We start from the raw sequence: 26,956 nt of genomic DNA on the forward strand, positions 1-26,956 counted from the left end.
AACCTGGCCTCTCTCCTACAGCTCGTTAAGAAGTAAAGTAATACATTCCTAGTCCATTATAGATGACTACAACTACTTTGCCAATTTTATGTGACTGTCTTGATGCAATCTTGAAGAACCTTAAGATGACCATAAACACAACAATTGTAATTGAAAAAAGAACATTTACCAGAAAAGTTTTGAAATTTGCTGTATATCAATTTCCATCCTCAACCAGACACCAAAATGTGTATAAAATAACTTAACCAAGTGGCTCCATAGCTCAGGGGTTAGAGCACTGGTCTTGTAAACCAGGGGTCGTGAGTTCAAATCTCACTGGGGCCTAATGTGTCATTATTGTTTCTGCTGCTAAAACTTAATTTGCAGCAACCTATATTGCAATAGTCTGCTTTAGTATGCTAAATGAGAAGATGATGTATAGCCAAATTGGAAAGACACATATCGCATTCAGTCTAACCTATTGACTGGTTTCAAGAGCATATTTGAAAACATTTGTGTTTTCTTTTATTGGACCAATTTCCTTCAAACTGAAACTCCCAGCATGGTTATTCACCATCATTATAAAATAAATATAAGAGATTTCCAATTATTTAACTTTAAAAAGAGCATTTAAAGCTATGGAGCCACTTGGTTAAGTTATGTTATACACATTTTGGTGTCTGGTTGAGGATGGAAATTGATATACAGCAAATTTCAAATCTTTTCTGGTAAATGTACTTTTTTCAATTACAATTGTTGTGTTTATGGTCATCTTAAGGTTCTTCAAGATTGCATTGCATAGAGCAGATTTCATCTTGTGCAATTGATACCAATATTTTGAATATAGGTGCCAATAGATATAACTGAAGGCTGATTTGAACATGTAAGCATATATACTCTACACGTGCAAGCACACTCAGGGTAATGACCACTAATGACTACAAATAACTCTATAAAGATGTCCGGCTTTAACATTTTGAAATAATTCTACCCTATTGATCCTAAAGTTGGAAAGCCATGGAAAGTATAAACACAACAATTGTAATTGAAAAAAGTACATTTACCAGAAAAGTTTTGAAATTTGCTGTATATCAATTTCCATCCTCAACCAGACACCAAAATGTGTATAAAATAACTTAACCAAGTGGCTCCATAGCTCAGGGGTGAGTACACTGGTCTTGTAAACCAGGGGTCGTGAGTTCAAATCTCACTGGGGCCTAATGTGTCATTATTGTTACTGCTGCTAAAACTTAATTTGCAGCAACCTATATTGCAATAGTCTGCTTTTTAGTATGCTAAATGAGAAGATGATGAATACACACACTTGTATATCCAAATTGGAAAGACACATATCGCATTCAGTCTAACCTATTGACTGGTTTCAAGAGCATGTTTGAAAACATTTGTGATTTCTTTTATTGGACCAATTTCCTTCAAACTGAAACTCCCAGCATGGTTATTCACCATCATTATAAAATAAATATAAGAGATTTCCAATTATTTAACTTTAAAAAGAGCATTTAAAGCTATGGAGCCACTTGGTTAAGTTATGTTATACACATTTTGGTGTCTGGTTGAGGATGGAAATTGATATACAGCAAATTTCAAATCTTTTCTGGTAAATGTACTTTTTTCAATTACAATTGTTGTGTTTATGGTCATCTTAAGGTTCTTCAAGATTGCATTGCATAGAGCAGATTTCATCTTGTGCAATTGATACCAATATTTTGAACATAGGTGTCAATAGATATAACTGAAGGCTGATTTGAACATGTAAGCATATATACTCTACACGTGCAAGCACACTCAGGGTAATGACCACTAATGACTACAAATAACTCTATAAAGATATCCGGATTTAACATTTTCAAATAATTCTACCCTATGGATCCTAAAGTTGGAAAGCCATGGAAAGTATGACCAATTTTGGATCTCTATTATGTACACACCACACTAACATAAAACAGCTCATTTTAAAATGCATTTAAATAATTTGATTCAAAGTGTCTCCCAGGTATGCCTCAATTATAGATATTGCATATATATCAGAATAGGCCATTTGAAAAGGATACAACATCACAATAAATAGAACCAAGAGAATGAAAACAGTATACATAAGCCTACATTTTTAATTGTCATATTAGTGCTAAAGTATAATGAAAACCAAAGTTGAAGTGTTCCTTTATAAGGCAGGAGGATTAAATGTTTTGTTTTATGTTAACCTGGCCTCTCTCCTACAGCTCGTTAAGAAGTAAAGTAATACATTCCTAGTCCATTATAGATGACTACAACTACTTTGCCAATTTTATGTGACTGTCTTGATGCAATCTTGAAGAACCTTAAGATGACCATAAACACAACAATTGTAATTGAAAAAAGTACATTTACCAGAAAAGATTTGAAATTTGCTGTATATCAATTTCCATCCTCAACCAGACACCAAAATGTGTATAAAATAACTTAACCAAGTGGCTCCATAGCTCAGGGGTGAGTGCACTGGTCTTGTAAACCAGGGGTCGTGAGTTCAAATCTCACTGGGGCCTAATGTGTCATTATTGTTACTGCTGCTAAAACTTAATTTGCAGCAACCTATATTGCAATAGTCTGCTTTTTAGTATGCTAAATGAGAAGATGATGAATACACACACTTGTATAGCCAAATTGGAAAGACACATATCGCATTCAGTCTAACCTATTGACTGGTTTCAAGAGCATATTTGAAAACATTTGTGTTTTCTTTTATTGGACCAATTTCCTTCAAACTGAAACTCCCAGCATGGTTATTCACCATCATTATAAAATAAATATAAGAGATTTCCAATTATTTAACTTTAAAAAGAGCATTTAAAGCTATGGAGCCACTTGGTTAAGTTATGTTATACACATTTTGGTGTCTGGTTGAGGATGGAAATTGATATACAGCAAATTTCAAATCTTTTCTGGTAAATGTACTTTTTTCAATTACAATTGTTGTGTTTATGGTCATCTTAAGGTTCTTCAAGATTGCATTGCATAGAGCAGATTTCATCTTGTGCAATTGATACCAATATTTTGAATATAGGTGCCAATAGATATAACTGAAGGCTGATTTGAACATGTAAGCATATATACTCTACACGTGCAAGCACACTCAGGGTAATGACCACTAATGACTACAAATAACTCTATAAAGATGTCCGGCTTTAACATTTTGAAATAATTCTACCCTATTGATCCTAAAGTTGGAAAGCCATGGAAAGTATAAACACAACAATTGTAATTGAAAAAAGTACATTTACCAGAAAAGTTTTGAAATTTGCTGTATATCAATTTCCATCCTCAACCAGACACCAAAATGTGTATAAAATAACTTAACCAAGTGGCTCCATAGCTCAGGGGTGAGTACACTGGTCTTGTAAACCAGGGGTCGTGAGTTCAAATCTCACTGGGGCCTAATGTGTCATTATTGTTACTGCTGCTAAAACTTAATTTGCAGCAACCTATATTGCAATAGTCTGCTTTTTAGTATGCTAAATGAGAAGATGATGAATACACACACTTGTATATCCAAATTGGAAAGACACATATCGCATTCAGTCTAACCTATTGACTGGTTTCAAGAGCATGTTTGAAAACATTTGTGATTTCTTTTATTGGACCAATTTCCTTCAAACTGAAACTCCCAGCATGGTTATTCACCATCATTATAAAATAAATATAAGAGATTTCCAATTATTTAACTTTAAAAAGAGCATTTAAAGCTATGGAGCCACTTGGTTAAGTTATGTTATACACATTTTGGTGTCTGGTTGAGGATGGAAATTGATATACAGCAAATTTCAAATCTTTTCTGGTAAATGTACTTTTTTCAATTACAATTGTTGTGTTTATGGTCATCTTAAGGTTCTTCAAGATTGCATTGCATAGAGCAGATTTCATCTTGTGCAATTGATACCAATATTTTGAACATAGGTGTCAATAGATATAACTGAAGGCTGATTTGAACATGTAAGCATATATACTCTACACGTGCAAGCACACTCAGGGTAATGACCACTAATGACTACAAATAACTCTATAAAGATGTCCGGATTTAACATTTTCAAATAATTCTACCCTATGGATCCTAAAGTTGGAAAGCCATGGAAAGTATGACCAATTTTGGATCTCTATTATGTACACACCACACTAACATAAAACAGCTCATTTTAAAATGCATTTAAATAATTTGATTCAAAGTGTCTCCCAGGTATGCCTCAATTATAGATATTGCATATATATCAGAATAGGCCATTTGAAAAGGATACAACATCACAATAAATAGAACCAAGAGAATGAAAACAGTATACATAAGCCTACATTTTTAATTGTCATATTAGTGCTAAAGTATAATGAAAACCAAAGTTGAAGTGTTCCTTTATAAGGCAGGAGGATTAAATGTTTTGTTTTATGTTAACCTGGCCTCTCTCCTACAGCTCGTTAAGAAGTAAAGTAATACATTCCTAGTCCATTATAGATGACTACAACTACTTTGCCAATTTTATGTGACTGTCTTGATGCAATCTTGAAGAACCTTAAGATGACCATAAACACAACAATTGTAATTGAAAAAAGTACATTTACCAGAAAAGTTTTGAAATTTGCTGTATATCAATTTCCATCCTCAACCAGACACCAAAATGTGTATAAAATAACTTAACCAAGTGGCTCCATAGCTCAGGGGTGAGTGCACTGGTCTTGTAAACCAGGGGTCGTGAGTTCAAATCTCACTGGGGCCTAATGTGTCATTATTGTTACTGCTGCTAAAACTTAATTTGCAGCAACCTATATTGCAATAGTCTGCTTTTTAGTATGCTAAATGAGAAGATGATGAATACACACACTTGTATAGCCAAATTGGAAAGACACATATCGCATTCAGTCTAACCTATTGACTGGTTTCAAGAGCATATTTGAAAACATTTGTGTTTTCTTTTATTGGACCAATTTCCTTCAAACTGAAACTCCCAGCATGGTTATTCACCATCATTATAAAATAAATATAAGAGATTTCCAATTATTTAACTTTAAAAAGAGCATTTAAAGCTATGGAGCCACTTGGTTAAGTTATGTTATACACATTTTGGTGTCTGGTTGAGGATGGAAATTGATATACAGCAAATTTCAAATCTTTTCTGGTAATTGTACTTTTTTCAATTACAATTGTTGTGTTTATGGTCATCTTAAGGTTCTTCAAGATTGCATTGCATAGAGCAGATTTCATCTTGTGCAATTGATACCAATATTTTGAATATAGGTGCCAATAGATATAACTGAAGGCTGATTTGAACATGTAAGCATATATACTCTACACGTGCAAGCACACTCAGGGTAATGACCACTAATGACTACAAATAACTCTATAAAGATGTCCGGTTTAACATTTTGAAATAATTCTACCCTATTGATCCTAAAGTTGGAAAGCCATGGAAAGTATGACCAATTTTGGATCTCTATTATGTACACACCACACTAACATAAAACAGCTCATTTTAAAATGCATTTAAATAATTTGATTCAAAGTGTCTCCCAGGTATGCCTCAATTATAGATATTGCATATATATCAGAATAGGCCATTTGAAAAGGATTCAACATCACAATAAATAGAACCAAGTGAATGAAAACAGTATACATAAGCCTACATTTTTAATTGTCATATTAGTGCTAAAGTATAATGAAAACCAAAGTTGAAGTGTTCCTTTATAAGGCAGGAGGATTAAATGTTTTGTTTTATGTTAACCTGGCCTCTCTCCTACAGCTCGTTAAGAAGTAAAGTAATACATTCCTAGTCCATTATAGATGACTACAACTACTTTGCCAATTTTATGTGACTGTCTTGATGCAATCTTGAAGAACCTTAAGATGACCATAAACACAACAATTGTAATTGAAAAAAGTACATTTACCAGAAAAGTTTTGAAATTTGCTGTATATCAATTTCCATCCTCAACCAGACACCAAAATGTGTATAAATTAACTTAACCAAGTGGCTCCATAGCTCAGGGGTGAGTGCACTGGTCTTGTAAACCAGGGGTCGTGAGTTCAAATCTCATTATTGTCATTATTGTTACTGCTGCTAAAACTTAATTTGCAGCAACCTATATTGCAATAGTCTGCTTTTTCGTATGCTAAATGAGAAGATGATGAATACACACACTTGTATATCCAAATTGGAAAGACACATATCGCATTCAGTCTAACCTATTGACTGGTTTCAAGAGCATATTTGAAAACATTTGTATTTTCATTTATTGGACCAATTTCCTTCAAACTGAAACTCCCAGCATGGTTATTCACCATCATTATAAAATAAATATAAGAGATTTCCAATTATTTAACTTTAAAAAGAGCATTTAAAGCTATGGAGCCACTTGGTTAAGTTATGTTATACACATTTTGGTGTCTGGTTGAGGATGGAAATTGATATACAGCAAATTTCAAATCTTTTCTGGTAAATGTACTTTTTTCAATTACAATTGTTGTGTTTATGGTCATCTTAAGGTTCTTCAAGATTGCATTGCATAGAGCAGATTTCATCTTGTGCAATTGAAACCAATATTTTGAATATAGGTGCCAATAGATATAACTGAAGGCTGATTTGAACATGTAAGCATATATACTCTACACGTGCAAGCACACTCAGGGTAATGACCACTAATGACTACAAATAACTCTATAAAGATGTCCGGTTTAACATTTTGAAATAATTCTACCCTATTGATCCTAAAGTTGGAAAGCCATGGAAAGTATGACCAATTTTGGATCTCTATTATGTACACACCACACTAACATAAAACAGCTCATTTTAAAATGCATTTAAATAATTTGATTCAAAGTGTCTCCCAGGTATGCCTCAATTATAGATATTGCATATATATCAGAATAGGCCATTTGAAAAGGATTCAACATCACAATAAATAGAACCAAGAGAATGAAAACAGTATACATAAGCCTACATTTTTAATTGTCATATTAGTGCTAAAGTATAATGAAAACCAAAGTTGAAGTGTTCCTTTATAAGGAAGGAGGATAAAATGTTTTGTTTTATGTTAACCTGGCCTCTCTCCTACAGCTCGTTAAGAAGTAAAGTAATACATTCCTAGTCCATTATAGATGACTACAACTACTTTGCCAATTTTATGTGACTGTCTTGATTCAATCTTGTAGAACCTTAAGATGACCATAAACACAACAATTGTAATTGAAAAAAGTACATTTACCAGAAAAGATTTGAAATTTGCTGTATATCATTTTCCATCCTCAACCAGACACCAAAATGTGTATAAAATAACTTAACCAAGTGGCTCCATAGCTCAGGGGTGAGTGCACTGGTCTTGTAAACCAGGGGTCGTGAGTTCAAATCTCACTGGGGCCTAATGTGTCATTATTGTTACTGCTGCTAAAACTTAATTTGCAGCAACCTATATTGCAATAGTCTGCTTTTTAGTATGCTAAATGAGAAGATGATGAATACACACACTTGTATAGCCAAATTGGAAAGACACATATCGCATTCAGTCTAACCTATTGACTGGTTTCAAGAGCATATTTGAAAACATTTGTGTTTTCTTTTATTGGACCAATTTCCTTCAAACTGAAACTCCCAGCATGGTTATTCACCATCATTATAAAATAAATATAAGAGATTTCCAATTATTTAACTTTAAAAAGAGCATTTAAAGCTATGGAGCCACTTGGTTAAGTTATGTTATACACATTTTGGTGTCTGGTTGAGGATGGAAATTGATATACAGCAAATTTCAAATCTTTTCTGGTAAATGTACTTTTTTCAATTACAATTGTTGTGTTTATGGTCATCTTAAGGTTCTTCAAGATTGCATTGCATAGAGCAGATTTCATCTTGTGCAATTGATACCAATATTTTGAATATAGGTGCCAATAGATATAACTGAAGGCTGATTTGAACATGTAAGCATATATACTCTACACGTGCAAGCACACTCAGGGTAATGACCACTAATGACTACAAATAACTCTATAAAGATGTCCGGTTTAACATTTTGAAATAATTCTACCCTATTGATCCTAAAGTTGGAAAGCCATGGAAAGTATGACCAATTTTGGATCTCTATTATGTACACACCACACTAACATAAAACAGCTCATTTTAAAATGCATTTAAATAATTTGATTCAAAGTGTCTCCCAGGTATGCCTCAATTATAGATATTGCATATATATCAGATTAGGCCATTTGAAAAGGATTCAACATCACAATAAATAGAACCAAGTGAATGAAAACAGTATACATAAGCCTACATTTTTAATTGTCATATTAGTGCTAAAGTATAATGAAAACCAAAGTTGAAGTGTTCCTTTATAAGGCAGGAGGATTAAATGTTTTGTTTTATGTTAACCTGGCCTCTCTCCTACAGCTCGTTAAGAAGTAAAGTAATACATTCCTAGTCCATTATAGATGACTACAACTACTTTGCCAATTTTATGTGACTGTCTTGATGCAATCTTGAAGAACCTTAAGATGACCATAAACACAACAATTGTAATTGAAAAAAGTACATTTACCAGAAAAGTTTTGAAATTTGCTGTATATCAATTTCCATCCTCAACCAGACACCAAAATGTGTATAAATTAACTTAACCAAGTGGCTCCATAGCTCAGGGGTGAGTGCACTGGTCTTGTAAACCAGGGGTCGTGAGTTCAAATCTCATTATTGTCATTATTGTTACTGCTGCTAAAACTTAATTTGCAGCAACCTATATTGCAATAGTCTGCTTTTTAGTATGCTAAATGAGAAGATGATGAATACACACACTTGTATATCCAAATTGGAAAGACACATATCGCATTCAGTCTAACCTATTGACTGGTTTCAAGAGCATATTTGAAAACATTTGTATTTTCATTTATTGGACCAATTTCCTTCAAACTGAAACTCCCAGCATGGTTATTCACCATCATTATAAAATAAATATAAGAGATTTCCAATTATTTAACTTTAAAAAGAGCATTTAAAGCTATGGAGCCACTTGGTTAAGTTATGTTATACACATTTTGGTGTCTGGTTGAGGATGGAAATTGATATACAGCAAATTTCAAATCTTTTCTGGTAAATGTACTTTTTTCAATTACAATTGTTGTGTTTATGGTCATCTTAAGGTTCTTCAAGATTGCATTGCATAGAGCAGATTTCATCTTGTGCAATTGATACCAATATTTTGAATATAGGTGCCAATAGATATAACTGAAGGCTGATTTGAACATGTAAGCATATATACTCTACACGTGCAAGCACACTCAGGGTAATGACCACTAATGACTACAAATAACTCTATAAAGATGTCCGGTTTAACATTTTGAAATAATTCTACCCTATTGATCCTAAAGTTGGAAAGCCATGGAAAGTATGACCAATTTTGGATCTCTATTATGTACACACCACACTAACATAAAACAGCTCATTTTAAAATGCATTTAAATAATTTGATTCAAAGTGTCTCCCAGGTATGCCTCAATTATAGATATTGCATATATATCAGATTAGGCCATTTGAAAAGGATTCAACATCACAATAAATAGAACCAAGTGAATGAAAACAGTATACATAAGCCTACATTTTTAATTGTCATATTAGTGCTAAAGTATAATGAAAACCAAAGTTGAAGTGTTCCTTTATAAGGCAGGAGGATTAAATGTTTTGTTTTATGTTAACCTGGCCTCTCTCCTACAGCTCGTTAAGAAGTAAAGTAATACATTCCTAGTCCATTATAGATGACTACAACTACTTTGCCAATTTTATGTGACTGTCTTGATGCAATCTTGAAGAACCTTAAGATGACCATAAACACAACAATTGTAATTGAAAAAAGTACATTTACCAGAAAAGTTTTGAAATTTGCTGTATATCAATTTCCATCCTCAACCAGACACCAAAATGTGTATAAATTAACTTAACCAAGTGGCTCCATATCTCAGGGGTGAGTGCACTGGTCTTGTAAACCAGGGGTCGTGAGTTCAAATCTCATTATTGTCATTATTGTTACTGCTGCTAAAACTTAATTTGCAGCAACCTATATTGCAATAGTCTGCTTTTTAGTATGCTAAATGAGAAGATGATGAATACACACACTTGTATATCCAAATTGGAAAGACACATATCGCATTCAGTCTAACCTATTGACTGGTTTCAAGAGCATATTTGAAAACATTTATATTTTCATTTATTGGACCAATTTCCTTCAAACTGAAACTCCCAGCATGGTTATTCACCATCATTATAAAATAAATATAAGAGATTTCCAATTATTTAACTTTAAAAAGAGCATTTAAAGCTATGGAGCCACTTGGTTAAGTTATGTTATACACATTTTGGTGTCTGGTTGAGGATGGAAATTGATATACAGCAAATTTCAAATCTTTTCTGGTAAATGTACTTTTTTCAATTACAATTGTTGTGTTTATGGTCATCTTAAGGTTCTTCAAGATTGCATTGCATAGAGCAGATTTCATCTTGTGCAATTGATACCAATATTTTGAATATAGGTGCCAATAGATATAACTGAAGGCTGATTTGAACATGTAAGCATATATACTCTACACGTGCAAGCACACTCAGGGTAATGACCACTAATGACTACAAATAACTCTATAAAGATGTCCGGCTTTAACATTTTGATATAATTCTACCCTATTGATCCTAAAGTTGGAAAGCCATGGAAAGTATGACCAATTTTGGATCTCTATTAAGTACACACCACACTAACATAAAACAGCTCATTTTAAAATGCATTTAAATAATTTGATTCAAAGTGTCTCCCAGGTATGCCTCAATTATAGATATTGCATATATATCAGATTAGGCCATTTGAAAAGGATTCAACATCACAATAAATAGAACCAAGAGAATGAAAACAGTATACATAAGCCTACATTTTTAATTGTCATATTAGTGCTAAAGTATAATGAAAACCAAAGTTGAAGTGTTCCTTTATAAGGCAGGAGGATAAAATCTTTTGTTTTATGTTAACCTGGACTCTCTCCTACAGCTCGTTAAGACGTAAAGTAATACATTCCTAGTCCATTATAGATGACTACAACTACTTTGCCAATTTTATGTGACTGTCTTGATGCAATCTTGAAGAACCTTAAGATGACCATAAACACAACAATTGTAATTGAAAAAAGTACATTTACCAGAAAAGATTTGAAATTTGCTGTATATCAATTTCCATCCTCAACCAGACACCAAAATGTGTATAAAATAACTTAACCAAGTGGCTCCATAGCTCAGGGGTTAGAGCACTGGTCTTGTAAACCAGGGGTCGTGAGTTCAAATCTCACTCGGGCCTAATGTGTCATTATTGTTTCTGCTGCTAAAACCTAATTTGCAGCAACCTATATTGCAATAGTCTGCTTTAGTATGCTAAATGAGAAGATGATGTATAGCCAAATTGGAAAGACACATATCGCAAACCTATTGACTGGTTTCAAGAGCATATTTGAAAACATTTGTGTTTTCTTTTATTGGACCAATTTCCTTCAAACTGAAACTCCCAGCATGGTTATTCACCATCATTATAAAATAAATATAAGATATTTCCAATTATTTAACTTTAAAAAGAGCATTTAAAGCTATGGAGCCACTTTGTTAAGTTATGTTATACACATTTTGGTGTCTGGTTGAGAATGGAAATTGATATACAGCAAATTTCAAATCTTTTCTGGTAAATGTACTTTTTTCAATTACAATTGTTGTGTTTATGGTCATCTTAAGGTTCTTCAAGATTGCATTGCATAGAGCAGATTTCATCTTGTGCAATTGATACCAATATTTTGAATATAGGTGCCAATAGATATAACTGAAGGCTGATTTGAACATGTAAGCATATATACTCTACACGTGCAAGCACACTCAGGGTAATGACCACTAATGACTACAAATAACTATATAAAGATGTCCGGCTTTAACATTTTGAAATAATTCTACCCTATTGATCTTAAAGTTGGAAAGCCATGGAAAGTATGACCAATTTTGGATCTCTATTATGTACACACCACAATAACATAAAACAGCTCATTTTAAAATGCATTTAAATAATTTGATTCAAAGTGTCTCCCAGGTATGCCTCAATTATAGATATTGCATATATATCAGATTAGGCCATTTGAAAAGGATTCAACATCACAATAAATAGAACCAAGAGAATGAAAACAGTATACATAAGCCTACATTTTTAATTGTCATATTAGTGCTAAAGTATAATGAAAACCAAAGTTGAAGTGTTCCTTTATAAGGCAGGAGGATTATATATTTTGTTTTATGCTAACCTGGCCTCTCTCCTACAGCTCGTTAAGAAGTAAAGTAATACATTCCTAGTCCATTATAGATGACTACAACTACTTTGCCAATTTTATGTGACTGTCTTGATGCAATCTTGAAGAACCTTAAGATGACCATAAACACAACAATTGTAATTGAAAAAAGTACATTTACCAGAAAAGATTTGAAATTTGCTGTATATCAATTTCCAACCTCAATCAGACACTAAAATGTGTATAAAATAACTTAACCAAGTGGCTCCATAGCCTAGGGGTTAAAGCATTGGTCTTGTAAACCAGAGGTTGTGAGTTCAAATCTCACTGGGGCCTAATGTGTCATTATTGTTACTCCTGCTAAAACTTAATTTGCAGCAACCTATATTGCAATAGTCTGCTTTAGTATGCTAAATGAGAAGATGATGAATACACACTTGTATAGCCAAATTGGAAAGACACATATCGCATTCAGTCTAACCTATTGACTGGTTTCAAGAGCATATTTGAAAAAATTTTATTTTCATTTATTGGACCAATTTCCTTCAAACTGAAACTCCCAGCACGGTTATTCACCATCATTATAAAATAAATATAAGAGATTTCCAATTATTTAACTTTAAAAAGAGCATTTAAAGCTATGGAGCCACTTGGTTAAGTTATGTTATACACATTTTGGTGTCTGGTTGAGGATGGAAATTGATATACAGCAAATTTCAAATCTTTTCTGGTAAATGTACTTTTTTCAATTACAATTGTTGTGTTTATGGTCATCTTAAGGTTCTTCAAGATTGCATTGCATAGAGCAGATTTCATCTTGTGCAATTGATACCAATATTTTGAATATAGGTGCCAATAGATATAACTGAAGGCTGATTTGAACATGTAAGCATATATACTCTACACGTGCAAGCACACTCAGGGTAATGACCACTAATGACTACAAATAACTCTATAAAGATGTCCGGCTTTAACATTTTGAAATAATTCTACCCTATTGATCCTAAAGTTGGAAAGCCATGGAAAGTATGACCAATTTTGGATCTCTATTATGTACACACCACACTAACATAAAACAGCTCATTTTAAAATGCATTTAAATAATTTGATTCAAAGTGTCTCCCAGGTATGCCTCAATTATAGATATTGCATATATATCAGATTAGGCCATTTGAAAAGGATTCAACATCACAATAAATAGAACCAAGTGAATGAAAACAGTATACATAAGCCTACATTTTTAATTGTCATATTAGTGCTAAAGTATAATGAAAACCAAAGTTGAAGTGTTCCTTTATAAGGCAGGAGGATTAAATGTTTTGTTTTATGTTAACCTGGCCTCTCTCCTACAGCTCGTTAAGAAGTAAAGTAATACATTCCTAGTCCATTATAGATGACTACAACTACTTTGCCAATTTTATGTGACTGTCTTGATGCAATCTTGAAGAACCTTAAGATGACCATAAACACAACAATTGTAATTGAAAAAAGTACATTTACCAGAAAAGTTTTGAAATTTGCTGTATATCAATTTCCATCCTCAACCAGACACCAAAATGTGTATAAATTAACTTAACCAAGTGGCTCCATAGCTCAGGGGTGAGTGCACTGGTCTTGTAAACCAGGGGTCGTGAGTTCAAATCTCATTATTGTCATTATTGTTACTGCTGCTAAAACTTAATTTGCAGCAACCTATATTGCAATAGTCTGCTTTTTAGTATGCTAAATGAGAAGATGATGAATACACACACTTGTATATCCAAATTGGAAAGACACATATCGCATTCAGTCTAACCTATTGACTGGTTTCAAGAGCATATTTGAAAACATTTGTATTTTCATTTATTGGACCAATTTCCTTCAAACTGAAACTCCCAGCATGGTTATTCACCATCATTATAAAATAAATATAAGAGATTTCCAATTATTTAACTTTAAAAAGAGCATTTAAAGCTATGGAGCCACTTGGTTAAGTTATGTTATACACATTTTGGTGTCTGGTTGAGGATGGAAATTGATATACAGCAAATTTCAAATCTTTTCTGGTAAATGTACTTTTTTCAATTACAATTGTTGTGTTTATGGTCATCTTAAGGTTCTTCAAGATTGCATTGCATAGAGCAGATTTCATCTTGTGCAATTGATACCAATATTTTGAACATAGGTGCCAATAGATATAACTGAAGGCTGATTTGAACATGTAAGCATATATACTCTACACATGCAAGCACACTCAGGGTAATGACCACTAATGACTACAAATAACTCTATAAAGATGTCCGGCTATAACATTTTGAAATAATTCCACCCTATGGATCCTAAAGTTGGAAAGCCATGGAAAGTATGACCAATTTTGGATCTCTATTATGTACACACCACAATAACATAAAACAGCTCATTTTAAAATGCATTTAAATAATTTGATTCAAAGTGTCTCCCAGGTATGCCTCAATTATAGATATTGCATATATATATCTGAATAGGCTATTTGAAAAGGATTCAACATCACAATAAATAGAACCAAGAGAATGAAAACAGTATACATAAGCCTACATTTTTAATTGTCATATTAGTGCTAAAGTATAATGAAAACCAAAGTTAAAGTGTTCCTTTATAAGGCAGGAGGATAAAATATTTTGTTTTATGTTAACCTGGACTCTCTCCTACAGCTCGTTAAGAAGTAAAGTAATACATTCCTAGTCCATTATAGATGACTACAACTACTTTGCCAATTTTATGTGACTGTCTTGATGCAATCTTGAAGAACCTTAAGATGACCATAAACACAACAATTGTAATTGAAAAAAGTACATTTACCAGAAAAGTTTTGAAATTTGCTGTATATCAATTTCCTTCCTCAACCAGACACCAAAATGTGTATATAATAACTTAACCAAGTGGCTCCATAGCTCAGGGGTTAGAGCACTGGTCTTGTAAACCAGGGGTCATGAGTTCAAATCTCACTGGGGCCTCATGTGTCATTATTGTTACTGCTGCTAAAACTTAATTTGCAGCAACCTATATTGCAATAGTCTGCTTTAGTTATGCTAAATGAGAAGATGATGAATACACACACTTGTATATCCAAATTGGAAAGACACATATCGCATTCAGTCTAACCTATTGACTGGTTTCAAGAGCATATTTGAAAACATTTGTGTTTTCATTTATTGGACCAATTTCCTTCAAACTGAAACTCCCAGCATGGTTATTCACCATCATCATAAAATAAATATAAGAGATTTCCAATTGTTTAACTTTAAAAAGAGCATTTAAAGCTATGGAGCCACTTGGTTAAGTTATATTATACACATTTTGGTGTCTGGTTGAGGATGGAAATTGATATACAGCAAATTTCAAATCTTTTCTGGTAAATGTACTTTTTTCAATTACAATTGTTGTGTTTATGGTCATCTTAAGGTTCTTCAAGATTGCATTGCATAGAGCAGATTTCATCTTGTGCAATTGATACCAATATTTTGAACTTAGGTGCCAATAGATATAACTGAAGGCTGATTTGAACATGTAAGCATATATACTCTACACGTGCAAGCACACTCAGGGTAATGACCACTAATGACTACAAATAACTCTATAAAGATGTCCGGCTATAACATTTTGAAATAATTCTACCCTATGGATCCTAAAGTTGGAAAGCCATGGAAAGTATGACCAATTTTAGATCTCTATTATGTACACACCACAATAACATAAAACAGCTCATTTTAAAATGCATTTAAATAATTTGATTCAAAGTGTCTCCCAGGTATGCCTCAATTATAGATATTGCATATATATATCTGAATAGGCTATTTGAAAAGGATTCAACATCACAATAAATAGAACCAAGAGAATGAAAACAGTATACATAAGCCTACATTTTTAATTGTCATATTAGTGCTAAAGTATAATGAAAACCAAAGTTAAAGTGTTCCTTTATAAGGCAGGAGGATAAAATATTTTGTTTTATGTTAACCTGGACTCTCTCCTACAGCTCGTTAAGAAGTAAAGTAATACATTCCTAGTCCATTATAGATGACTACAACTACTTTGCCAATTTCATGTGACTGTCTTGATGCAATCTTGAAGAACCTTAAGATGACCATAAACACAACAATTGTAATTGAAAAAAGTACATTTACCAGAAAAGTTTTGAAATTTGCTGTATATCAATTTCCATCCTCAACCAGACACCAAAATGTGTATAAATTAACTTAACTTAAGTGGCTCCATAGCTCAGGGGTGAGTGCACTGGTCTTGTAAACCAGGAGTCGTGAGTTCAAATCTCACTGGGGCCTAATGTGTCATTATTGTTACTGCTGCTAAAACTTAATTTGCAGCAACCTGTATTGCAATAGTCTGCTTTTTAGTATGCTAAATGAGAAGATGATGAATACACACACTTGTATATCCAAATTGGAAAGACACATATCGCATTCAGTCTAACCTATTGACTGGTTTCAAGAGCATATTTGAAAACATTTGTGTTTTCATTTATTGGACCAATTTCCTTCAAACTGAAACTCCCAGCATGGTTATTCACCATCATTATAAAATAAATATAAGAGATTTCCAATTGTTTAACTTTAAAAAGAGCATTTAAAGCTATGGAGCCACTTGGTTAAGTTATGTTATACACATTTTGGTGTCTGGTTGAGGATGGAAATTGATATACAGCAAATTTCAAATCTTTTCTGGTAAATGTACTATTTTCAATTACAATTGTTGTGTTTATGGTCATCTTAAGGTTCTTCAAGATTGCATTGCATAGAGCAGATTTCATCTTGTGCAATTGATACCAATATTTTGAACATAGGTGCCAATAGATATAACTGAAGGCTGATTTGAACATGTAAGCATATATACTCTACATGTGCAAGCACACTCAGGGCAATGACCACTAATGACTACAAATAACTCTATAAAGATGTCCGGCTATAACATTTTGAAATAATTCCACCCTATGGATCCTAAAGTTGGAAAGCCATGGAAAGTATGACCAATTTTGGATCTCTATTATGTACACACCACAATAACATAAAACAGCTCATTTTAAAATGCATTTAAATAATTTGATTCAAAGTGTCTCCCAGGTATGCCTCAATTATAGATATTGCATATATATCAGAATAGGCCATTTGAAAAGGATTCAACATCACAATAAATAGAACCAAGAGAATGAAAACAGTATACATAAGCCTACATTTTTAATTGTCATATTAGTGCTAAAGTATAATGAAAACCAAAGTTGAAGTGTTCCTTTATAAGGCAGGAGGATAAAATCTTTTGTTTTATGTTAACCTGGACTCTCTCCTACAGCTCGTTAAGAAGTAAAGTAATACATTCCTAGTCCATTATAGATGACTACAACTACTTTGCCAATTTTATGTGACTGTCTTGATGCAATCTTGAAGAACCTTAAGATGACCATAAACACAACAATTGTAATTGAAAAAAGTACATTTACCAGAAAAGTTTTGAAATTTGCTGTATATCAATTTCCTTCCTCAACCAGACACCAAAATGTGTATATAATAACTTAACCAAGTGGCTCCATAGCTCAGGGGTTAGAGCACTGGTCTTGTAAACCAGGGGTCATGAGTTCAAATCTCACTGGGGCCTCATGTGTCATTATTGTTACTGCTGCTAAAACTTAATTTGCAGCAACCTATATTGCAATAGTCTGCTTTAGTTATGCTAAATGAGAAGATGATGAATACACACACTTGTATATCCAAATTGGAAAGACACATATCGCATTCAGTCTAACCTATTGACTGGTTTCAAGAGCATATTTGAAAACATTTGTGTTTTCATTTATTGGACCAATTTCCTTCAAACTGAAACTCCCAGCATGGTTATTCACCATCATCATAAAATAAATATAAGAGATTTCCAATTGTTTAACTTTAAAAAGAGCATTTAAAGCTATGGAGCCACTTGGTTAAGTTATATTATACACATTTTGGTGTCTGGTTGAGGATGGAAATTGATATACAGCAAATTTCAAATCTTTTCTGGTAAATGTACTTTTTTTCAATTACAATTGTTGTGTTTATGGTCATCTTAAGGTTCTTCAAGATTGCATTGCATAGAGCAGATTTCATCTTGTGCAATTGATACCAATATTTTGAACTTAGGTGCCAATAGATATAACTGAAGGCTGATTTGAACATGTAAGCATATATACTCTACACGTGCAAGCACACTCAGGGTAATGACCACTAATGACTACAAATAACTCTATAAAGATGTCCGGCTATAACATTTTGAAATAATTCTACCCTATGGATCCTAAAGTTGGAAAGCCATGGAAAGTATGACCAATTTTAGATCTCTATTATGTACACACCACAATAACATAAAACAGCTCATTTTAAAATGCATTTAAATAATTTGATTCAAAGTGTCTCCCAGGTATGCCTCAATTATAGATATTGCATATATATATCTGAATAGGCTATTTGAAAAGGATTCAACATCACAATAAATAGAACCAAGAGAATGAAAACAGTATACATAAGCCTACATTTTTAATTGTCATATTAGTGCTAAAGTATAATGAAAACCAAAGTTAAAGTGTTCCTTTATAAGGCAGGAGGATAAAATATTTTGTTTTATGTTAACCTGGACTCTCTCCTACAGCTCGTTAAGAAGTAAAGTAATACATTCCTAGTCCATTATAGATGACTACAACTACTTTGCCAATTTCATGTGACTGTCTTGATGCAATCTTGAAGAACCTTAAGATGACCATAAACACAACAATTGTAATTGAAAAAAGTAAATTTACCAGAAAAGTTTTGAAATTTGCTGTATATCAATTTCCATCCTCAACCAGACACCAAAATGTGTATAAATTAACTTAACTTAAGTGGCTCCATAGCTCAGGGGTGAGTGCACTGGTCTTGTAAACCAGGGGTCGTGAGTTCAAATCTCACTGGGGCCTAATGTGTCATTATTGTTTCTGCTGCTAAAACTTAATTTGCAGCAACCTATATTGCAATAGTCTGCTTTAGTATGCTAAATGAGAAGATGATGTATAGCCAAATTGGAAAGACACAGATCGCATTCAGTCTAACCTATTGAATGGTTTCAAGAGCATATTTGAAAACATTTGTGTTTTCTTTTATTGGACCAATTTCCTTCAAACTGAAACTCCCAGCATGGTTATTCACCATCATTATAAAATAAATATAAGAGATTTCCAATTATTTAACTTTAAAAAGAGCATTTAAAGCTATGGAGCCACTTGGTTAAGTTATGTTATACACATTTTGGTGTCTGGTTGAGGATGGAAATTGATATACAGCAAATTTCAAATCTTTTCTGGTAAATGTACTTTTTTCAATTACAATTGTTGTGTTTATGGTCATCTTAAGGTTCTTCAAGATTGCATTGCATAGAGCAGATTTCATCTTGTGCAATTGATACCAATATTTTGAACATAGGTGCCAATAGATATAACTGAAGGCTGATTTGAACATGTAAGCATATATACTCTACACGTGCAAGCACACTCAGGGTAATGACCACTAATGACTACAAATAACTCTATAAAGATGTCCGGCTATAACATTTTGAAATAATTCCACCCTATGGATCCTAAAGTTGGAAAGCCATGGAAAGTATGACCAATTTTGGATCTCTATTATGTACACACCACAATAACATAAAACAGCTCATTTTAAAATGCATTTAAATAATTTGATTCAAAGTGTCTCCCAGGTATGCCTCAATTATAGATATTGCATATATATCAGATTAGGCCATTTGAAAAGGATTCAACATCACAATAAATAGAACCAAGAGAATGAAAACAGTATACATAAGCCTACATTTTTAATTGTCATATTAGTGCTAAAGTATAATGAAAACCAAAGTTGAAGTGTTCCTTTATAAGGCAGGAGGATTAAATATTTTGTTTTATGCTAACCTGGCCTCTCTCCTACAGCTCGTTAAGAAGTAAAGTAATACATTCCTAGTCCATTATAGATGACTACAACTACTTTGCCAATTTTATGTGACTGTCTTGATGCAATCTTGAAGAACCTTAAGATGACCATAAACACAACAATTGTAATTGAAAAAAGTACATTTACCAGAAAAGATTTGAAATTTGCTGTATATCAATTTCCATCCTCAATCAGACACCAAAATGTGTATAAAATAACTTAACCAAGTGGCTCCATAGCCTAGGGGTTAGAGCACTGGTCTTGTAAACCAGAGGTTGTAAGTTCAAATCTCACTGGGGCCTAATGCGTAACAATACTCCTGCTAAAACTTAATTTGCAGCAACCTATATTGCAATAGTCTGCTTTAGTATGCTAAATGAGAAGATGATGAATACACACTTGTATAGCCAAATTGGAAAGACACATATCGCATTCAGTCTAACCTATTGACTGGTTTCAAGAGCATATTTGAAAACATTTGTGTTTTCTTTTATTGGACCAATTTCCTTCAAACTGAAACTCCCAGCATGGTTATTCACCATCATTATAAAATAAATATAAGAGATTTCCAATTATTTAACTTTAAAAAGAGCATTTAAAGCTATGGAGCCACTTGGTTAAGTTATGTTATACACATTTTGGTGTCTGGTTGAGGATGGAAATTGATATACAGCAAATTTCAAATCTTTTCTGGTAAATGTACTTTTTTCAATTACAATTGTTGTGTTTATGGTCATCTTAAGGTTCTTCAAGATTGCATTGCATAGAGCAGATTTCATCTTGTGCAATTGATACCAATATTTTGAATATAGGTGCCAATAGATATAACTGAAGGCTGATTTGAACATGTAAGCATATATACTCTACACGTGCAAGCACACTCAGGGTAATGACCACTAATGACTACAAATAACTCTATAAAGATGTCCGGATTTAACATTTTGAAATAATTCACTTGTATATCCAAATTGGAAAGACACATATCGCATTCAGTCTAACCTATTGACTGGTTTCAAGAGCATATTTGAAAACATTTGTGTTTTCTTTTATTGGACCAATTTCCTTCAAACTGAAACTCCCAGCATGGTTATTCACCATCATTATAAAATAAATATAAGAGATTTCCAATTATTTAACTTTAAAAAGAGCATTTAAAGCTATGGAGCCACTTGGTTAAGTTATGTTATACACATTTTGGTGTCTGGTTGAGGATGGAAATTGATATACAGCAAATTTCAAATCTTTTCTGGTAAATGTACTTTTTTCAATTACAATTGTTGTGTTTATGGTCATCTTAAGGTTCTTCAAGATTGCATTGCATAGAGCAGATTTCATCTTGTGCAATTGATACCAATATTTTGAACATAGGTGCCAATAGATATAACTGAAGGCTGATTTGAACATGTAAGCATATATACTCTACACGTGCAAGCACACTCAGGGTAATGACCACTAATGACTACAAATAACTCTATAAAGATGTCCGGCTATAACATTTTGAAATAATTCTACCCTATGGATCCTAAAGTTGGGAAAGCCATGGAAAGTATGACCAATTTTGGATCTCTATTATGTACACACCACAATAACATAAAACAGCTCATTTTAAAATGCATTTAAATAATTTGATTCAAAGTGTCTCCCAGGTATGCCTCAATTATAGATATTGCATATATATATCTGAATAGGCTATTTGAAAAGGATTCAACATCACAATAAATAGAACCAAGAGAATGAAAACAGTATACATAAGCCTACATTTTTAATTGTCATATTAGTGCTAAAGTATAATGAAAACCAAAGTTAAAGTGTTCCTTTATAAGGCAGGAGGATAAAATATTTTGTTTTATGTTAACCTGGACTCTCTCCTACAGCTCGTTAAGAAGTAAAGTAATACATTCCTAGTCCATTATAGATGACTACAACTACTTTGCCAATTTTTATGTGACTGTCTTGATGCAATCTTGAAGAACCTTAAGATGACCATAAACACAACAATTGTAATTGAAAAAAAGTACATTTACCAGAAAAGATTTGAAATTTGCTGTATATCAATTTGCATCCTCAACCAGACACCAAAATGTGTATATAATAACTTAACCAAGTGGCTCCATAGCTCAGGGGTTAGAGCATTGGTCTTGTAAACCAGGGGTCATGAGTTCAAATCTCACTGGGGCCTACTGTGTCATTATTGTTACTGCTGCTAAAACTTAATTTGCAGCAACCTATATTGCAATAGTCTGCTTTAGTATGCTAAATGAGAAGATGATGAATACACACTTGTATAGCCAAATTGGAAAGACACATATCGCATTCAGTCTAACCTATTGACTGGTTTCAAGAGCATATTTGAAAACATTTGTGTTTTCTTTTATTGGACCAATTTCCTTCAAATTGAAAACTCCCAGCATGGTTATTCACCATCATTATAAAATAAATATAAGAGATTTCCAATTGTTTAACTTTAAAAAGAGCATTTAAAGCTATGGAGCCACTTGGTTAAGTTATGTTATACACATTTTGGTGTCTGGTTGAGGATGGGAAATTGATATACAGCAAATTTCAAATCTTTTCTGGTAAATGTACTTTTTTTCAATTACAATTGTTGTGTTTATGGTCATCTTAAGGTTCTTCAAGATTGCATTGCAATAGAGCAGATTTCATCTTGTGCAATTGATACCAATATTTTGAACATAGGTGCCAATAGATATAACTGAAGGCTGATTTGAACATGTAAGCATATATACTCTACACGTGCAAGCACACTCAGGGTAATGACCACTAATGACTACAAATAACTCTATAAAGATGTCCGGTTTAACATTTTGAAATAATTCTACCCTATTGATCCTAAAGTTGGAAAGCCATGGAAAGTATGACCAATTTTGGATCTCTATTATGTACACACCACACTAACATAAAAACAGCTCATTTTAAAATGCATTTAAATAATTTGATTCAAAGTGTCTCCCAGGTATGCCTCAATTATAGATATTGCATAAATATCAGAATAGGCCATTTGAAAAGGATACAACATCACAATAAATAGAACCAAGAGAATGAAAACAGTATACATAAAGCCTACATTTTTAATTGTCATATTAGTGCTAAAGTATAATGAAAACCAAAGTTGAAGTGTTCCTTTATAAGGCAGGAGGATTAAATGTTTTGTTTTATGTTAACCTGGCCTCTCTCCTACAGCTCGTTAAGAAGTAAAGTAATACATTCCTAGTCCATTATAGATGACTACAACTACTTTGCCAATTTTATGTGACTGTCTTGATGCAATCTTGAAGAACCTTAAGATGACCATAAACACAACAATTGTAATAGAAAAAAGTACATTTACCAGAAAAGTTTTGAAATTTGCTGTATATCAATTTCCATCCTCAACCAGACACCAAAATGTGTATAAATTAACTTAACCAAGTGGCTCCATAGCTCAGGGGTGAATGCACTGGTCTTGTAAACCAGGAGTCGTGAGTTCAAATCTCACTGGGGCCTAATGTGTCATTATTGTTACTGCTGCTAAAACTTAATTTGCAGCAACCTATATTGCAATAGTCTGCTTTTTAGTATGCTAAATGAGAAGATGATGAATACACACACTTGTATATCCAAATTGGAAAGACACATATCGCATTCAGTCTAACCTATTGACTGGTTTCAAGAGCATATTTGAAAACATTTGTGTTTTCATTTATTGGACCAATTTCCTTCAAACTGAAACTCCCAGCATGGTTATTCACCATCATTATAAAATAAATATAAGAGATTTCCAATTGTTTAACTTTAAAAAGAGCATTTAAAGCTATGGAGCCACTTGGTTAAAGTTATGTTATACACATTTTGGTGTCTGGTTGAGGATGGAAATTGATATACAGCAAATTTCAAATCTTTTCTGGTAAATGTACTATTTTCAATTACAATTGTTGTGTTTATGGTCATCTTAAGGTTCTTCAAGATTGCATTGCATAGAGCAGATTTCATCTTGTGCAATTTGATACCAATATTTTGAACATAGGTGCCAATAGATATAACTGAAGGCTGATTTGAACATGTAAGCATATATACTCTACACGTGCAAGCATACTCAGGGCAATGACCACTAATGACTACAAATAACTCTATAAAGATGTCCGGCTATAACATTTTGAAATAATTCCACCCTATGGATCCTAAAAGTTGGAAAGCCATGGAAAGTATGACCAATTTTGGATCTCTATTATGTACACACCACAATAACATAAAAACAGCTCATTTTAAAATGCATTTAAATAATTTGATTCAAAGTGTCTCCCAGGTATGCCTCAATTATAGATATTGCATATATATCAGAATAGGCCATTTGAAAAGGATTCAACATCACAATAAATAGAACCAAGAGAATGAAAACAGTATACATAAGCCTACATTTTTAATTGTCATATTAGTGCTAAAGTATAATGAAAACCAAAGTTGAAGTGTTCCTTTATAAGGCAGGAGGATTAAATGTTTTGTTTTATGTTAACCTGGCCTCTCTCCTACAGCTCGTTAAGAAGTAAAGTAATACATTCCTAGTCCATTATAGATGACTACAACTACTTTGCCAATTTTATGTGACTGTCTTGATGCAATCTTGAAGAACCTTAAGATGACCATAAAACACAACAATTGTAATTGAAAAAAGTACATTTACCAGAAAAGTTTTGAAATTTGCTGTATATCAATTTCCATCCTCAACCAGACACCAAAATGTGTATAAATTAAACTTAACCAAGTGGCTCCATAGCTCAGGGGTGAGTGCACTGGTCTTGTAAACCAGGGGTCGTGAGTTCAAATCTCACTGGGGCCTAATGTGTCATTATTGTTACTGCTGCTAAAACTTAATTTGCAGCAACCTATATTGCAATAGTCTGCTTTTTAGTATGCTAAATGAGAAGATGATGAATACACACACTTGTATATCCAAATTGGAAAGACACATATCGCATTCAGTCTAACCTATTGACTGGTTTCAAGAGCATATTTGAAAACAATTGTGTTTTCATTTATTGGACCAATTTCCTTCAAACTGAAAACTCCCAGCATGGTTATTCACCATCATCATAAAATAAATATAAGAGATTTCCAATTGTTTAACTTTAAAAAGAGCATTTAAAGCTATGGAGCCACTTGGTTAATTTATGTTATACACATTTTGGTGTCTGGTTGAGGATGGAAATTGATATACAGCAAATTTCAAATCTTTTCTGGTAAATGTACTTTTTTCAATTACAATTGTTGTGTTTATGGTCATCTTAAGGTTCTTCAAGATTGCATTGCATAGAGCAGATTTCATCTTGTGCAATTGATACCAATATTTTGAACATAGGTGCCAATAGATATAACTGAAGGCTGATTTGAACATGTAAGCATATATACTCTACACGTGCAAGCACACTCAGGGTAATGACCACTAATGACTACAAATAACTCTATAAAGATGTCCGGCTATAACATTTTGAAATAATTCTACCCCTATGGATCCTAAAGTTGGAAAGCCATGGAAAGTATGACCAATTTTGGATCTCTATTATGTACACAACCACAATAACATAAAACAGCTCATTTTAAAATGCATTTAAATAATTTGATTCAAAGTGGTCTCCCAGGTATGCCTCAATTATAGATATTGCATATATATATCTGAATAGGCTATTTGAAAAGGATTCAACATCACAATAAATAGAACCAAGAGAATGAAAACAGTATACATAAGCCTACATTTTTAATTGTCATATTAGTGCTAAAGTATAATGAAAACCAAAGTTGAAGTGTTCCTTTATAAGGCAGGAGGATAAAAATCTTTTGTTTTATGTTAACCTGGACTCTCTCCTACAGCTCGTTAAGAAGTAAAGTAATACATTCCTAGTCCATTATAGATGACTACAACTACTTTGCCAATTTTATGTGACTGTCTTGATGCAATCTTGAAGAACCTTAAGATGACCATAAACACAAACAATTGTAATTGAAAAAAAGTACATTTACCAGAAAAGATTTGAAATTTGCTGTATATCAATTTCCATCCTCAACCAGACACCAAAATGTGTATATAGTAACTTAACCAAGTGGCTCCATAGCTCAGGGGTTAGAGCACTGGTCTTGTAAACCAGGGGTCGTGAGTTCAAATCTCACTGGGGCCTACTGTGTCATTATTGTTACTGCTGCTAAAACTTAATTTGCAGCAACCTATATTGCAATAGTCTGCTTTAGTATGCTAAATGAGAAGATGATGAATACACACTTGTATAGCCAAATTGGAAAGACACATATCGCATTCAGTCTAACCTATTGAATGGTTTCAAGAGCATATTTGAAAACATTTGTGTTTTCTTTTATTGGACCAATTTCCTTCAAACTGAAACTCCCAGCATGGTTATTCACCATCATTATAAAATAAATATAAGAGATTTCCAATTGTTTAACTTTAAAAAGAGCATTTAAAGCTATGGAGCCACTTGGTTAAGTTATGTTATACACATTTTTGGTGTCTGGTTGAGGATGGAAATTGATATACAGCAAATTTCAAATCTTTTCTGGTAAATGTACTTTTTTCAATTACAATTGTTGTGTTTATGGTCATCTTAAGGTTCTTCAAGATTGCATTGCATAGAGCAGATTTCATCTTGTGCAATTGATACCAATATTTTGAACATAGGTGCCAATAGATATAACTGAAGGCTGATTT

General features: G+C 32.9%; 16 non-coding genes across 16 annotated transcripts; all 16 read left to right on the forward strand.

Annotated features, from left to right (window-relative positions):
• The first annotated feature begins 251 nt into the window (after positions 1-251).
• Positions 252-324, forward strand: TRNAT-UGU (transfer RNA threonine (anticodon UGU)). Its single transcript has one exon. It is a non-coding gene; the product is annotated as a tRNA-Thr (tRNA).
• An 801-nt stretch (positions 325-1,125) lies between these two features.
• Positions 1,126-1,198, forward strand: TRNAT-UGU (transfer RNA threonine (anticodon UGU)). The gene has a single exon. It is a non-coding gene; the product is annotated as a tRNA-Thr (tRNA).
• Positions 1,199-2,449: 1,251 nt separating this feature from the next.
• On the forward strand, positions 2,450-2,522 carry TRNAT-UGU (transfer RNA threonine (anticodon UGU)). The gene has a single exon. It is a non-coding gene; the product is annotated as a tRNA-Thr (tRNA).
• An 817-nt stretch (positions 2,523-3,339) lies between these two features.
• TRNAT-UGU (transfer RNA threonine (anticodon UGU)) lies at positions 3,340-3,412 on the forward strand. Its single transcript has one exon. It is a non-coding gene; the product is annotated as a tRNA-Thr (tRNA).
• Positions 3,413-4,663: 1,251 nt separating this feature from the next.
• Positions 4,664-4,736, forward strand: TRNAT-UGU (transfer RNA threonine (anticodon UGU)). Its single transcript has one exon. It is a non-coding gene; the product is annotated as a tRNA-Thr (tRNA).
• A 2,564-nt stretch (positions 4,737-7,300) lies between these two features.
• On the forward strand, positions 7,301-7,373 carry TRNAT-UGU (transfer RNA threonine (anticodon UGU)). The gene has a single exon. It is a non-coding gene; the product is annotated as a tRNA-Thr (tRNA).
• Positions 7,374-11,252: 3,879 nt separating this feature from the next.
• Positions 11,253-11,325, forward strand: TRNAT-UGU (transfer RNA threonine (anticodon UGU)). Its single transcript has one exon. It is a non-coding gene; the product is annotated as a tRNA-Thr (tRNA).
• Positions 11,326-12,552: 1,227 nt separating this feature from the next.
• On the forward strand, positions 12,553-12,625 carry TRNAT-UGU (transfer RNA threonine (anticodon UGU)). The gene has a single exon. It is a non-coding gene; the product is annotated as a tRNA-Thr (tRNA).
• A 2,563-nt stretch (positions 12,626-15,188) lies between these two features.
• TRNAT-UGU (transfer RNA threonine (anticodon UGU)) lies at positions 15,189-15,261 on the forward strand. The gene has a single exon. It is a non-coding gene; the product is annotated as a tRNA-Thr (tRNA).
• Positions 15,262-16,514: 1,253 nt separating this feature from the next.
• TRNAT-UGU (transfer RNA threonine (anticodon UGU)) lies at positions 16,515-16,587 on the forward strand. Its single transcript has one exon. It is a non-coding gene; the product is annotated as a tRNA-Thr (tRNA).
• Positions 16,588-17,838: 1,251 nt separating this feature from the next.
• TRNAT-UGU (transfer RNA threonine (anticodon UGU)) lies at positions 17,839-17,911 on the forward strand. Its single transcript has one exon. It is a non-coding gene; the product is annotated as a tRNA-Thr (tRNA).
• A 1,254-nt stretch (positions 17,912-19,165) lies between these two features.
• Positions 19,166-19,238, forward strand: TRNAT-UGU (transfer RNA threonine (anticodon UGU)). The gene has a single exon. It is a non-coding gene; the product is annotated as a tRNA-Thr (tRNA).
• A 1,235-nt stretch (positions 19,239-20,473) lies between these two features.
• Positions 20,474-20,546, forward strand: TRNAT-UGU (transfer RNA threonine (anticodon UGU)). Its single transcript has one exon. It is a non-coding gene; the product is annotated as a tRNA-Thr (tRNA).
• A 1,804-nt stretch (positions 20,547-22,350) lies between these two features.
• Positions 22,351-22,423, forward strand: TRNAT-UGU (transfer RNA threonine (anticodon UGU)). The gene has a single exon. It is a non-coding gene; the product is annotated as a tRNA-Thr (tRNA).
• Positions 22,424-25,005: 2,582 nt separating this feature from the next.
• TRNAT-UGU (transfer RNA threonine (anticodon UGU)) lies at positions 25,006-25,078 on the forward strand. Its single transcript has one exon. It is a non-coding gene; the product is annotated as a tRNA-Thr (tRNA).
• A 1,260-nt stretch (positions 25,079-26,338) lies between these two features.
• On the forward strand, positions 26,339-26,411 carry TRNAT-UGU (transfer RNA threonine (anticodon UGU)). The gene has a single exon. It is a non-coding gene; the product is annotated as a tRNA-Thr (tRNA).
• The last annotated feature ends 545 nt before the right edge of the window (positions 26,412-26,956 follow it).

Source organism: Taudactylus pleione, unplaced genomic scaffold, assembly GCF_031769625.1.
Source record: "Taudactylus pleione unplaced genomic scaffold, aTauple2 ptg001975l, whole genome shotgun sequence".
Lineage (NCBI taxonomy): Eukaryota > Metazoa > Chordata > Amphibia > Anura > Myobatrachidae > Taudactylus > Taudactylus pleione.